The 13,867-nt window shown below is 38.6% G+C and overlaps 1 non-coding gene across 1 annotated transcript; it reads right to left on the reverse strand.

Annotated features, from left to right (window-relative positions):
* Positions 1-4,568: 4,568 nt before the first annotated feature.
* Trnas-cga lies at positions 4,569-4,643 on the reverse strand. Its single transcript has one exon. It is a non-coding gene; the product is annotated as a tRNA-Ser (tRNA).
* Between the last annotated feature and the right edge of the window lie 9,224 nt (positions 4,644-13,867).

Genomic DNA, 13,867 nt, shown 5'->3' on the forward strand with positions numbered 1-13,867 from the left:
ATTATCCTCGTTTTGCTTTTGTTGATGTTCATCTTATATCCTCCTTTCAAGACACTGTCCATTCCGTTCAACTGCTCTTCCAAGTCCTTTGCTGTCTCTGACAGAATTACAATGTCATCAGCAAACCTCAAAGTTTTTATTTCTTCTCCTTGAATTTTAATACCTACTCCGAATTTTTCTTTTGTTTCCTTTACTGCTTGCTCAATATACAGATTGAATAACATCGGGGAGAGGCTACAACCCTGTCTCACTCCTTTCCCAACCACTGCTTCCCTTTCATGCCCCTCGACTCTTATAACTGCCATCTGGTTTCTGTACAAATTGTAAATAGCCTTTCGCTCCCTGTATTTTACCCCTGCCACCTTCAGAATTTGAAAGAGAGTATTCCAGTTAACGTTGTCAAAAGCTTTCTCTAAGTCTACAAATGCTAGAAACGTAGGTTTGCCTTTTCTTACTCTTTCTTCTAAGATAAGTCGTAAGGTTAGTATTGCCTCACGTGTTCCAACATTTCTACGGAATCCAAACTGATCCTCCCCGAGGTCCGCTTCTACCAGTTTTTCCATTCGTCTGTAAAGAATTCGCGTTAGTATTTTGCAGCTGTGACTTATTAAACTGATAGTTCTGTAATTTTCACATCTGTCAACACCTGCTTTCTTTGGGATTGGAATTATTATATTCTTCTTGAAGTCCGTGGGTATTTCGCCTGTGTCATACATCTTGCTCACCAGATGGTAGAGTTTTGTTATGACTGGCTCTCCCAAGGCCATCAGTAATTCTAACGGAATGTTGTCTACTCCCGGGGCCTTGTTTCGACTCAGGTCTTTCAGTGCTCTGTCAAACTCTTCACGCAGTATCTTATCTCCCATTTCATCTTCATCTACATCCTCTTCCATTTCCATAATATTGTCCTCAAGTACATCGCCCTTGTATAAACCCTCTATATACTCCTTCCACCTTTCTGCCTTCCTTTCTTTGCTTAGAACTGGGTTCCCATCTCAGCTCTTGATATTCATGCAGTCGTGCTGCACAATATTCAGTGCTCAGTGCAAGTCATCAGGTCGTTGTGACCGAGCGGTTCTAGGCGCTTTAGTCCGGAACCGCGCTGCAGCTATGGTCGCAGGTTCGAATTCTGCCTAGGGCATGGATGTGTGTGATGTCCTTAGGTTAGTTAGGTTTAAGTAGTTCTAAGTCTAGGGGACTGATGACCTCAGATGTTAAGTCCCATAGCGTTTAGAGCCATTTGAGCAAATCATCACTTCTGGTAACAGATAAAGCTGCGATTTCAGCAAGTCACTTCGCTGCACAGACAGACTGCCTAGAATACTTTCTGCCCTAAAAAATTGTTTTAGTCGTGCACAGACATCGGTAATTAGCTTCAAATGTATTCGGTGATTTATATGTTGACAATGAGCACCAACACTCTATTTAGTAACAAAGGTAATAATAATAACATTATTCGTTTTCATAGTGATGATGAACTGACTGCAGCACTCGTGTATTCGTTTTTTAACAGGTTGTAAATAGTATATATTTACAATGATCGATAAATAGTTCACCCATTTGTAAGAGAAACGTCAAAGAGTAAAGATAGTCGAGAGGTATATCAGTTCTCCCTGCTTCGAGGCAGTGTATTAGCGCTGATCTTGCAGAATGGGAATGTAGCCGAAAAAAATTCTTAACTAACAATTCTTTCTCCTTGCAGGCGAATGAAGTCACTCCAGCAGCAGCCCCTTGATGTGGTAATAATGCTCTACAATCGAACCTACATTTTAAATACCTTCAGCTACAAGCACGTCAGTGCCAGTGTGATACCGAATCGAGAGTTCTATCCAGTGGTAGTATTTGAAAACATATAATTGTTAAGAATTTAATGTGTACCTGCTATGCAATACAGCATGAGCTAGAGTATCGATAAAAGGTATTAGCCACATGCCTACCGATTCTGTGAGACGTTGTGGAGTAGTATGCTGGTGTTAGCTCGCCAAACTCTCCTCAGATGAGAAGAAACCATAGCTCATCTCTACAATTCATTCTGTGCATTGATGGAGATAATAATTTATGGATCAACTTTGCTAGATGTTGGCACAGAACTATGATTTTATTTAAGATTGTTGATATACACCGCAATATGTGTTTATAAATTTAAGACAGTTTAAGAGCTCTACATTTGTTATTTATTTTCCTATAATATCCACTGCATCTTAATGTAAATGAACAGATGGCACCAGGACCTAGAGGACAAAGCACACTGATCACAAGGATCTTGTAGAAAATGAGTGGTCCTGCAACGATACCGGTACCAGAAAAGAAGAAGAAGAAGAATAGTGTACTACTCCCTACGAATATATGTGCTTTGATTGTCAGACCATCTGGTTGTGTGAAAACTAATCTTGTCTGTTATTTTTAACACATCCTGAAGCGATACACTTCCAGCACATATATAGTTTTTTTCAAAAACTCTTTTTCAGCTAAAATATTAGCTATTACAGGAGATTTTTTGTGGCATGGAGTAAGAAACATACCAGCCGTGCAGCAAAAGCAGTGAAATGCACTGCATAGAAAAAGTAAAACCAAACAGTGTATTCATACTTGATGACGTTGCAATGGAAAACCAGGATGAGATACAGATATTTACATGGTGTAATATAAATATACCGCACAAATTTCAGGTCACATTCCTCACACTTAGACGAAGAAAATATGTTATATGAAAATGGGCCTGAAAACGCTTTTTCTCATGTTACAACTCATTTTCGCCAACTCATTCATCGTGGGAAACTCACAAGAACAGAACGTTATAATCATGGGGAACATGCTCTCTTGGTGAGGTCTCGTTACGTTGTACACCGCCAGTGTTTTGCTTTAAATGTTCCTGTTGCCATGCAACATACGTCATTGCTTGTTTAAGGGTAACATCAACTGTTCCAGCGATCAGTACGGCCGTTACAAGCACACGGGTTACTATGTAGAATTAATCGCAGACTTGCTTCATGTAGTGGAAGTGTACACGACTGCAGAAACGTCAGGTGGCCATTTCACGTATGGATTAGCTGACGGCATGGCGGTAGCAGTCCACATGGTGACAAACGGATGGAAGGAGATGGACCAATTGTCTGGCTCCACACTCTCCGGAGCTAAACCCACTCGGCTTTTGATTCGTAGGGGCATTTGAAAGCTCTTATGTATGGATTACCAGTAACAGATTTTCAGAGGCTCCCTGCCTGTACTATGGAAGGCTGCAAAACCTTGTGCAGTACTCCAGGGATACATCACCGCATCCAAAATTCACTACAACGCCATGTTGGTGCATGTATCAATGACCCTGGAGGGCTTATTGAACATCTCCAGTAAGAAACAGTTGCATGTGACATGCTAGTACGTTCTGTTCCTGTGCGTTTCCCATGGTTAATGAGTTGGAGAAAATAGGTTGTAACGCGGAAACAAAGCATTTCCAGACCCATGTTCAAATAACACAATTTATTCGCCTATGTATGAGGAATGTGTCCTGAAGTTGGCGCAATACATTTTTGTTACGCCCTGTACTTTTGCTTTGGCCACCATATGCAAGTAGATATATTTTATTTGAGCCAGACACACTTAAGGACCCCAAAGCAGTAGGTCTGGGATACTGTGAACCTTATTATTGCGTTCAAACACGGCAGTACCAATTTAAAGCATACAACAACTGATATGTCATTCAATGAATTTGTTGCCACACATGAAGACACTGCCATAATAACATTCAGTATGGCTTCCTAGTTATAGACAACACAAGGAAACTGAATGATGATAGATATAAGCGAAACTTCCAGGAGTTCCTACTTGAAACGTATTCTGCCACTATGCAAGTGTTAGTATACTGTAGATCATAGATAAATTTGCACATGTCTCACACATTCTTTTGAGGGTGCAAAGCATATGCAGCTATACGTTGTAAGATCTTCTAAAGTCATAATATTTGATGCAGACTTTGTTTGCAACCAGGCTGCAGGTGAACAGTAGCACGGCCATAGACAATATTTTTATTCTTTCTTCATTACTGGATGGGCATTTTGTTAGTAAAAGAGTGAATGGCCTTTCAGACCATGATACATAAACTGTAACACTAAATGGCTCTTGTATCCAAACAAATGTTATATATAATTATAAACTACGTAGAAAATCTAATCGAACGGCAATAGAGAGTTTTTTAAACCTTGTTAAGGAACAAGAGTGGCAGCAAGTTTGTAGTATCGGTAGCATAGATGACGAATATAATGCTTTTCTTAACACATTTCTCATGCTCTTCGAGAGTTCCTTTCCATTAGAACGTTCTACACTGGATATTAACAGTAAACAGCACCATGGATTGCTGACTAGTGGGATGATAGCATGTAGAACAAAGTGGGACTTGTATCAAAAAGTTAAAAGTAGTCACAATCAGGCTACAGTAGGTAAGGTGTTTAAAAATAGTATTAGGAAGGCAAGGAGTATGTGATACGCAAATAGAATAGCTAATACCAGAATGAAATTTTCACTCTGCAGCGGAGTGTGCGCTGATATGAAAATTCCTGGCAGATTAAAACTGTGTGCCGGGCCGAGACTCGAACTCGGGACCATTGCCTTTCGCGGGCAAGTGCTCTACCAACTGAGCTACCCAAGCACGGCTGACGCCCCGTCCTCACAGCTTCATATCAGCGCACAGTCCGCTGCAGAGTGAAAATTTCACTCTGGAAACATTCCCCAGGCTGTGGCTAAGCCATGTCTCCACAACATCCTTTCTTCCATGAGTACTAGTTCTGCAAGAATCGAAGGAGAGCTTCTGTGAAGTTTGGAAGGTAGGAGACGATGTACTGGCAGAATTGAAGCTGTGAGGACGGGGCATGAGTCGTGCTTGGGTAGCTCAGTTGGTAGAGCACTTGCCCGCGAAAGGCAAAGGTCCGGAGTTTGAGTCTCGGCCCGGCACACAGTTTTAATCTGCCAGAATGTTTCAGAATAGCTAATTCACAGGATAAAATTAAAACGACATTGTCAGTTGTGCAGGAAGTGTCTGCCAGCAGCACAAGGCTGACGATCTAAATGCAGTTCATAGTAAAAATAATTCTGTTACTGATAAGTCAGATATATGTACAGTATTTAACAATAATTTCTGAGCATTTATGGTGAATAAAACAAAAACTTAGTTTCTACGGATAATTATATAACTCCCACGGAAAATGCCTTTCTGAGATTGATGTCTGAAACAGTCTTCTGTTAAATCTACAAGGGGAAGATTGAGTCAGTATTTAAATCGCTGAAGACTAGGAACTGTGATGGGTATAATGGAGTGCCTAGCTGAATATTAAAGTACTGTGATACGCATGTTCTCCCTGCAATTAGCCATATTTGTAATTTTTTCTTTAAGAATGATCAGTTTCCTGAACGATTAAATTCCACTGCCGTAAACCCACTTTATAAAAAGGGAGGAAGGGATAATTTAGATAATTTTAGGCTTATTTCTATGCCATCAGTGTTTGATAAAGATATTGAAAAGGCTATGTATGTCAGGATAATTGATTATTTTATATCACATAATTTGCTACCAAATGTACAGTTCGGCTTTAGAAGTGGTTTAACAACTGAAAGCGCTATATTCTCTTTCCTCTGTGGGGTTCTAGATGGACTAAACAAAAGGTTTCGAACGCTAGGCATGCTCTTTGATTTAACTAAGGCATTTGGTTGTGTTGATCACAAAATATTTCTCCAGAAGTTGGACCATTCTCAAAGGATATTTATGACTCATAACCAGGCAGTTCGAACAATATGTGATGTAAGTTTGCAAACCTCTTGTCGACCCCTGTTCACTAGTCTGTGTATTCTGATATTGGCCTCCCATATATATATATTATTTACTGTCGTTTATTGTTAACAATATCAGCTTATTCTCAAGAATTAGCAGCTCTCACTCAGTTAATACTAGGCACAAATCCAATCTGCATTTGGATCACACTTCCTTGACTCTTCAGCAGAAAGGGGTGCTATATACTGCTGCATCCATTTTCAATAAGCTATCACAAGAATTCAAAAATCATAGCAGTATTCCAAGCTTTTTCAAATCGAAACTGAAGACTTTACTCACGGGTCACTCCTTTTGTTCTGTTGAGAAGTTTCTTGAAAAATTAAGTTGATTCCTACATTATATTGTTGATTGCATTTGCTTAGACTTATGACTTGTCGTTTTTGGATTCATAAAAATTTTATTTTATCTGTTATTATTGTTATGTCGCAATTGCATGTACTGACTCCTCAATTTGGTCCTACGGAAATAGGCGTGTAAAACAAAATAAAATAAATTCGAGGTAGTAACACTAAATTACCGGAACTGGAAAGTCTTATCAAGGGGGCAGCTAGAAATGATCAGGTAATGGAAAGGATGAATGTTAGAATCGAGCTAAATGAACTATGTATCAATAGAATATTGGTGCAGTCAGCACAAAACTAATGGATATGCATGGATATGTCAAGGCAATAGCTAAGGCACTTCACTCCCACCACCAGCACCACCGCCGCCGCCACCACCACAAGGAGTCTCAGTGTATGCACAAGCTATACACTGTCTCAAAAACGGTTCAGTATACAGAAGCATGTCGACGACAAGTTATTTAAGCACAGTAATCTGTTTGACAGAAATTATTATTGTTGAAAGTAGGACAGCTGCAGTCAGATCAATACCTCCTGCAAATATTTAAACTATTGACAGGAAGCCTGAAAAGGTTCTCATTCACTATGGACAGAGGCAGAAAAGAAGATGAGGAAAGAGAAGCAGGTGGAGTCTGTGTTATTACTGATTTCATTAACCACTACAGTGACGATGAAGTAGACAGAACATATGTGGTCAGCAGAAGAAACCATATCGTTAGGTAATCATCCCATACATGTAACTGTAAATGCAATACATGTTTGGGGTAAGGAATTTGAAAGAACACATAGTTTATCAGAGTTAATATTCTTAACAACTTTGAACACTTGAAGGAATTTCCTGAAAGAGACAAAAACGTAATTTATGGTGTAATGTTAGGACTAATGTGTATACGAATGGCAACACCTCACAAGGATGAATGGAAGTCTCAAATAGCAACAAGCACAAGAACATAATTAAACCCATGTTAGCAGCAGAACATAGTATTGGCAAAGCTTTGCATAAAATACAGAACATTCTACATTTGAAGTACGTATATAATGGCGACCCAAATCATAGAATGATTACAATTACTCACAACATCAGCTGCTGTAGGGAATATAGGATATATAAACAAAATCATGTCAATCATTTCAGAGCTTCAAGAAAGACATATCATCAGTTGTTCTTGAGGTCCACAGGCCGACACACAAAACATTCCAGTGGAGACATGTGAGAACACAAGGATTGGATGATTTAAGGCAGGTTGACCGTATAGAGATCCTAGAATACTGATGATCAAATAAAGGTTTTAAGATCATTTCAGTGGGCATAGAAATTTGTTCCAAATTCCCACGGGCTTTACCTCTGAAGATAATGATGGCGAAGGAAGCTACAGAGGTTCCTGAACAATTGCTGTAGACGACCGCATTTGTTTCCTAACAATCCCCAAATACACCATGAAGGCGAATTATGCAGTAGGCATTTCAAAGCAGCATTGAATCAGTATGAAAAATAACTCCTCAACTTTCACCCATTATAGCAGTATTGGACAGATAAACACTACGATCCCAAAAAAAAATATGCATGTAATTTAATTTTTGAGGGTCACACAGATGGCTGGATGTCCCACCACAAATTATTGACAAGTGTAATCGGAATATTAATCACATAATTAAAATGAGGTCTATTGATATCCATGGTGACAGTCTTCGAAATACAATACACAGTCATGTCAAGATGGTGGATTTACACATTCAGAAGTTCACCATTGGTGATTTGGTACATATTTCGAAGAAAAAAATGCGCGTTTGAGAAGTCTTATCTGGCAGATTAAAACCGTGTGCCGGAGCGAGACTCGAACTCGGGACCTTTACCTTTAGCGGGAAAGTGCTCTACCAATTGAGCTACCCAAGCACGATTCACGCCCCATCCTCACAGCTTTACTTCCGCCAGTACCTCGTCTCCTACTTTCCAAACTTCACAAAGCTCTCCTGGGTACCTTGCAGAACTAGCACACTTGGAAGAAAGGATATAGGGGACACATGGCCACAGCCTGGGGGACGTTTCCAGAATGGGATTTTCACTGTGCAGCGGAGTGTGCGTTGATATGAAACTTCCTGGCAAATTAAAACTGTGTGCCAGACCGAGACTCGAACTCGGGATCTTTGCCTTTCGTGGTCAAGTGCTCTACCAACTGAGCTACCCAAGCACGACTCACGCCCCGTCCTCACAGTTTTACTTTCGCCAGTGAAACGTCCCCTTTGAACATTTATACACGACTGTGCTTAAACTGACACACAATATTTTGTTAGCGCAACGCAATCTGACTTTCAAAATTCCCTACAAAAGAATGGCCCTGACTAACATTAAACTATACCTTTCACAAATCACTTACCTCACAAAAATCTTCGCTGCTCAAGCTACTGCAATACAGCGAGCGCCACTACTGCCAGCTAAATAAAAGATTCAAACTATGGAAGGCACTAACTACTGATAGGGATAGTTAGCAAATGAAAGATATTAATAGAGAACGAACAATGTATTTACCTTGATATCATCATATATAAATATAGCAGTTCATGACAAATTTGAAAACTCCACCATCTCTCTCCCCACATCCACCACTGCTGGCGGCTCACCTCCAACTGCGCAACGCTACGCGCTGTTCACAGCCAGCTGCCTAACACTACAATGGCGAGTATTACAACAATGCAAAGCAGCCACAGACTGCACACAGCACAGCCAGTGATTTTTCATTTTCATACAGAGAGCGCTACGTGGCGGCGGCGTTACCAATATAAGAACCTAAACAGCCTACTTACATAAAGAAAACATAAACAGCCTACTTACGTAAAGAAAACATAAACAGCCTACTTACATAGCCCCCATGCCCCCCACAAAAAAATTTTACAAATGGTGTTGGGCACTGGCCAATACAGATTTGACAAAAATTTTTCACAATTACAGTAACAAAGATATAAAATGCACACACTTATTGATACAATGTTGGTCAAAAGCTAAAATTGTCTCACTGTCCATAAAGACAGTCCTAATCGTACATAACAGGAGAATAGCAGTGTTTTTCTCAAAGTCTGAGCAGTAAAAGAAAATGCACACAGAAGTAGTGGATTTCCATGCAGTCTTGAAGAAGTAGTGTTGTCCTTCCAATGGAAAGACAGTGCTGACTCTCGACATGCAGACAGGTAATGGGCCACAACAGAGCAAACCCACAGCAGAGTCAGTCGAAATTTTGAAGAGTATTGGTAGGTAGGTCATCACAGAGCAGACCCACTGTAGTCCTGGTAGAGATTACGGTATTGGTGGGCCACCAGAGGTGCAGACCCACTGCAGTCCTTGTAGAAATAATGGCATGGTGGGTCATCATAGATGCAGACCCACTGTAGTCCTTGTAGAGATAATGGTACTGGTGGGTCATCAAAGATGCAGACCCACTGTAGTCCTTGGAGAGATAGCCAGCAGCCATCTGTTGTGACTGTGGAGGTGCACAATCACCGTTGAAGAGTCTTGCGGATAATATAGCAAGTCCATAAACCACCACTTGTGCACTCACAAAGTTTTCGGAACTGTCCTTAGAACCAGCAATGCTGTTATCCAGTCCCTTGCTGAATTAGTAACACACGTGCAAACACTAACAGTCCCTACTTCTCACATATTGTCCATATACTATGACCAACAGAAACGTGTGCAGTGAAATGTAACTTAATTTGAAGAACTGGTGTCAATTACAATTTTATAAATTTACAACATGAAAATACAATTACAAAGGTACAAAATACATCATTAAAGAACAAAACAATACAGATAACATTTGTAGTAACACAGGCTTTACAAAAGAATAGAAATAAACATATACATCAGTGGAATTATGACATGAGTACATACATAAAAGATCACAATAACTTTTGAAACATCAACTTCACACATGAGCATTAAACAGAACAGAATTAATAATGTCTAACATCTTTACAAAGTAAATAACATATTATTAATGCCAATTATATTCGAGGATAACAGTATTCCTCATCATAGTGAATGTAGCTTAATATTAAAAGAAGAAAGAATTCTATGAAACTACACAGACAGGAAGAAAACAAATACACAAGGGTACACAAAGACATAGTGGGATAACGCAAGGAAAGGACAGGGTTTGTTTTACTGCAGTATTTGGCAAACAAAACTTTCTTTGCTTCTTGGAGATCTCACTTCAGTCATCATTATTCCCAAAAAGTCCTACCTATACCTCCTTCCGGTATTCTATTCATATTTCTTTCAAAATAATTATTTCTGATTGTACAATACTTATTTGGGCCCAAATCTTTTTCATATAACTTCGCAATGCATTCTTTACCTATTCTCCATAGTCAGTGTCTTATATAGTCTACCCCCTCTTAAGCTACCTTAAATCTTCTGAGCTCAGATATATATACCAAGGGACGAGCCAATGCAGCATCACATAAAACAATTAATATAAACAGCAATGAAAAAAAACGCAGATTTGCGAAGCAAGCAGCATTAAGAAATTAGCAAAAGTCAAATTCAATAACACTATGCCTGGCAAACAGCAGCAGCAAATATAAAAATATAAAAAATATGAAACTTATATCTATACATGACATAGCTCAAGCAGAAAAATATTACAGTAAAACAACAACACAGACAAGGGAAATGCATATTCACATCTTAATGTCTATGTAATTAAAGTGGTGCACCACAACAACTTAGTGTAAAAAAAATATTACCATGTACTTGAAAAGAAAATTATGTGTTACTGTTACCAGTTCCTCCTTATTGTTCTTTCCTTTCAAAGTGCTCCTTTTTTAAAGAATGTGGATCAAAAAAATAATTATTTAATAGATCTGTTGACAGAAAGTATTCACATTAGCAAATGCATTTCATTTTATAAAAGCAATGCTGCAACACAGCTGGAAACCAGACATCAAATGAAATAAGCAACTACGAAAAGCAAAGCATAAAAATATCATTCAATAGTCATGTGGCATTTCGTAAGTCAGTAGCTCTCAACTCTCATAGAAAGACACTTGTCATAATCAGGTGTGCAGATGTACGAATATTTCCCATCAATTCATAAGCATTGCAGTAATTAGCACAAAGTACAAGTAATCATATGTTTTCAGGTAATGAGCATGTAATATTTGCGATGCTTTCTACAAAGGAATGTCAATAGCAAGGTTAATGGAAGTAATGAGGGTGTCGCATTTGCAATATTTTCTCTAAAGGAATGCCAATGGCGAGGATAAAGGCCTGCCTTTTTTTCTTTTTTTTTTCTACCTGTGCTTCCGGAAAGGCACACCCCAATGGCTTGTTCTCCAGGTTTTTGACACAGCTGCGTGCCCACAACGCATTACATGCAGGTGGTCACTTAACTTTCTTACGGAAATATTTACGACACCAGTTTCCGCTACAGTGACAGTCTCACATAAAAATATTTCACAGGTCAAGAATTAGCGTTGCAAACCTGTAGAAAGAAAATCCTATGAATATAACGTTGTCCAAAAAATTTTCGCCTGCATTGTGATACATTCACGCACTTACACGCATTTCATAACTCTTAAAGTACGATTCTTGGTTTCCAACATCCTTTTTTACAAGTCCAGAGTCCCTACCCACTATTCATTACTCCTTACCCTATTACACATATACGTATCCATCGACACTCGTCAATATTTCGTCATTATAAATATGAAGCATAATCAAATAACTCATATAGCCTCAGCCTATTAATCGTAAGCATACCTCAGCAGCATAATACACATCATCGTCGTAAAAATAACATCATAACACCTCAGTCAAATCTCAAAATCGTCGTAGCTTCCTCCAATAATTAAAAAAAATTCTCTGCTCATGTCAAAAGTGTCATCCGCCTCAAACGTACTTTAAAAATCATGAATCCATACCAAATACATCATTCAAAGCTCTCATAGTATCACAATGGTTCCGAAAAAATATGAGCATTTCACAAAGTACAGACGAAATACAATTTCATAAGTGTGAAGTTATCCAACTGTGTAATTGCGTAAACATCTGTCACTGATGTAATAAAAAAGTTTATCTGTCAGTTACATGATCAGATAGCTGTGTAATTTGTGTGTTAGAGAAATATGCTACCGATGTGTAAAGTTGTATAAGCAAATACCATATTAGCTAGGGTTCCTTGTGGTTGCCAAACACATGGTACACAAAGTAGGCGTATACCCCCCTGAGGATTAATGTAATTATACCCTCAGGTGTTACAGATTACAGCAATAGAATGAAATATATCACGGAAAACTTTCTTTGTAATTCAAAAATCTTGAAAAATAAATGGCTTAAGTACAAAATCTCTCAAATGCGTGTCCTGTAGCGCTAAATGTGCGTCTTGCTGTAAGATAATTCTGTGGAAGTGTCGTACTTATCGTCCTCCGAAAGCCAAGTTCTGCAGAAGTCATTGTACTTACCTCATGATAAACAAAAGTGAAATGCTTTATGTATAGATATCTTAGTTATTACGCTTATTGCCGTGATGAAGAAAGTACTGTGCTGTAACGTATTGTTGTGCTACGGAAAAGACAATCTCATTGTTGCTGTACCACAAAGGTTACTACTAAAACATGTTTTACTTTCCAGAAGAATTCAGAAAAACTGTGCAGATATAAAACAGAAACACTGCAAAAGCAACATTGTAAATTGTCACTCATTAGTAGCGTCGTGATAAAATCGTGTAGCTGTCACATAAACTAACCACTGTGCCATCTGGTATCTCACTGAAAGTACTTTAAATCCAGAATATATTTTCAAGTAAACCAAAATGTTGCATTAAAATCTCATTAGCAGTACTGGTAAATGTTCTAAGTATGTAAGCCTTATAGTCGTTCCATAATCGTGCAACTAACAAGCAAGAATGTACACACACAATAACACTGTGACGTCTGTTCACTATAACAATGCATTCGTCATTTCTGTTTAAGTAAGTTCTCTTGGTTCTTGATTGGATATTTAACTTCAAACATTGTTGTATGTTAACAGATTCTAAGTCTGACAATGCATATTAGTAATGTGAAGCGAAAAATTTTATGGCAAAGACTAAGTTAAAAGGCAGATTATCTTTCAATAAATGGTTTTACATGTGAAATGTGGTGTAAACCTTTACTCTTCCTAGTACGCAGAGTTTCAACTTCAACGCAATTATCATGTGGTATACGTTGGATTCTGTAAGGTCCATTGTAAACTAGAAAGAATTTGTGACTCAAGTGTTTCTTCTTATGTGACAATGAATGAGCTTTAATGAGAACTTTCTGACCAATATACAACTTCTTTGCATTTGCTTTACCGTGTAGTTTTCTCCTTTTGTCTGCTGCAGATTTTATATTTTTAAGAGCCAAATCAATTATGTCTTTGTGTCGAAGTTTACGTGTATTCGGGAAAGGTACAAGCTCTCTGATTCTGTTCGGTGGTTCTTCATTCTTCAGTACAAGAGTAGGTGGTAAAGCAGTGGAGTCGTGAGGCATTTCATTCAGCACGTTTTGAAATAAGTGTAAATATCTGTCCCAATGCTGATGCTTTCTGTGACAATAAAGTCTGCAAAGCTTATTGATTTCTTTCATAATCCGTTCAGACGGGTTGCAATGTGGTGAGTACAATGAAATAAAAACTGGTTTGATTTTATGGTTGCGAAGCATGCGTGACCAAACAGCAGATCTGAATTGCGGT

The sequence above is a fragment of the Schistocerca americana genome, chromosome 4 (assembly GCF_021461395.2).
Source record: "Schistocerca americana isolate TAMUIC-IGC-003095 chromosome 4, iqSchAmer2.1, whole genome shotgun sequence".
NCBI classification, from domain to species: domain Eukaryota; kingdom Metazoa; phylum Arthropoda; class Insecta; order Orthoptera; family Acrididae; genus Schistocerca; species Schistocerca americana.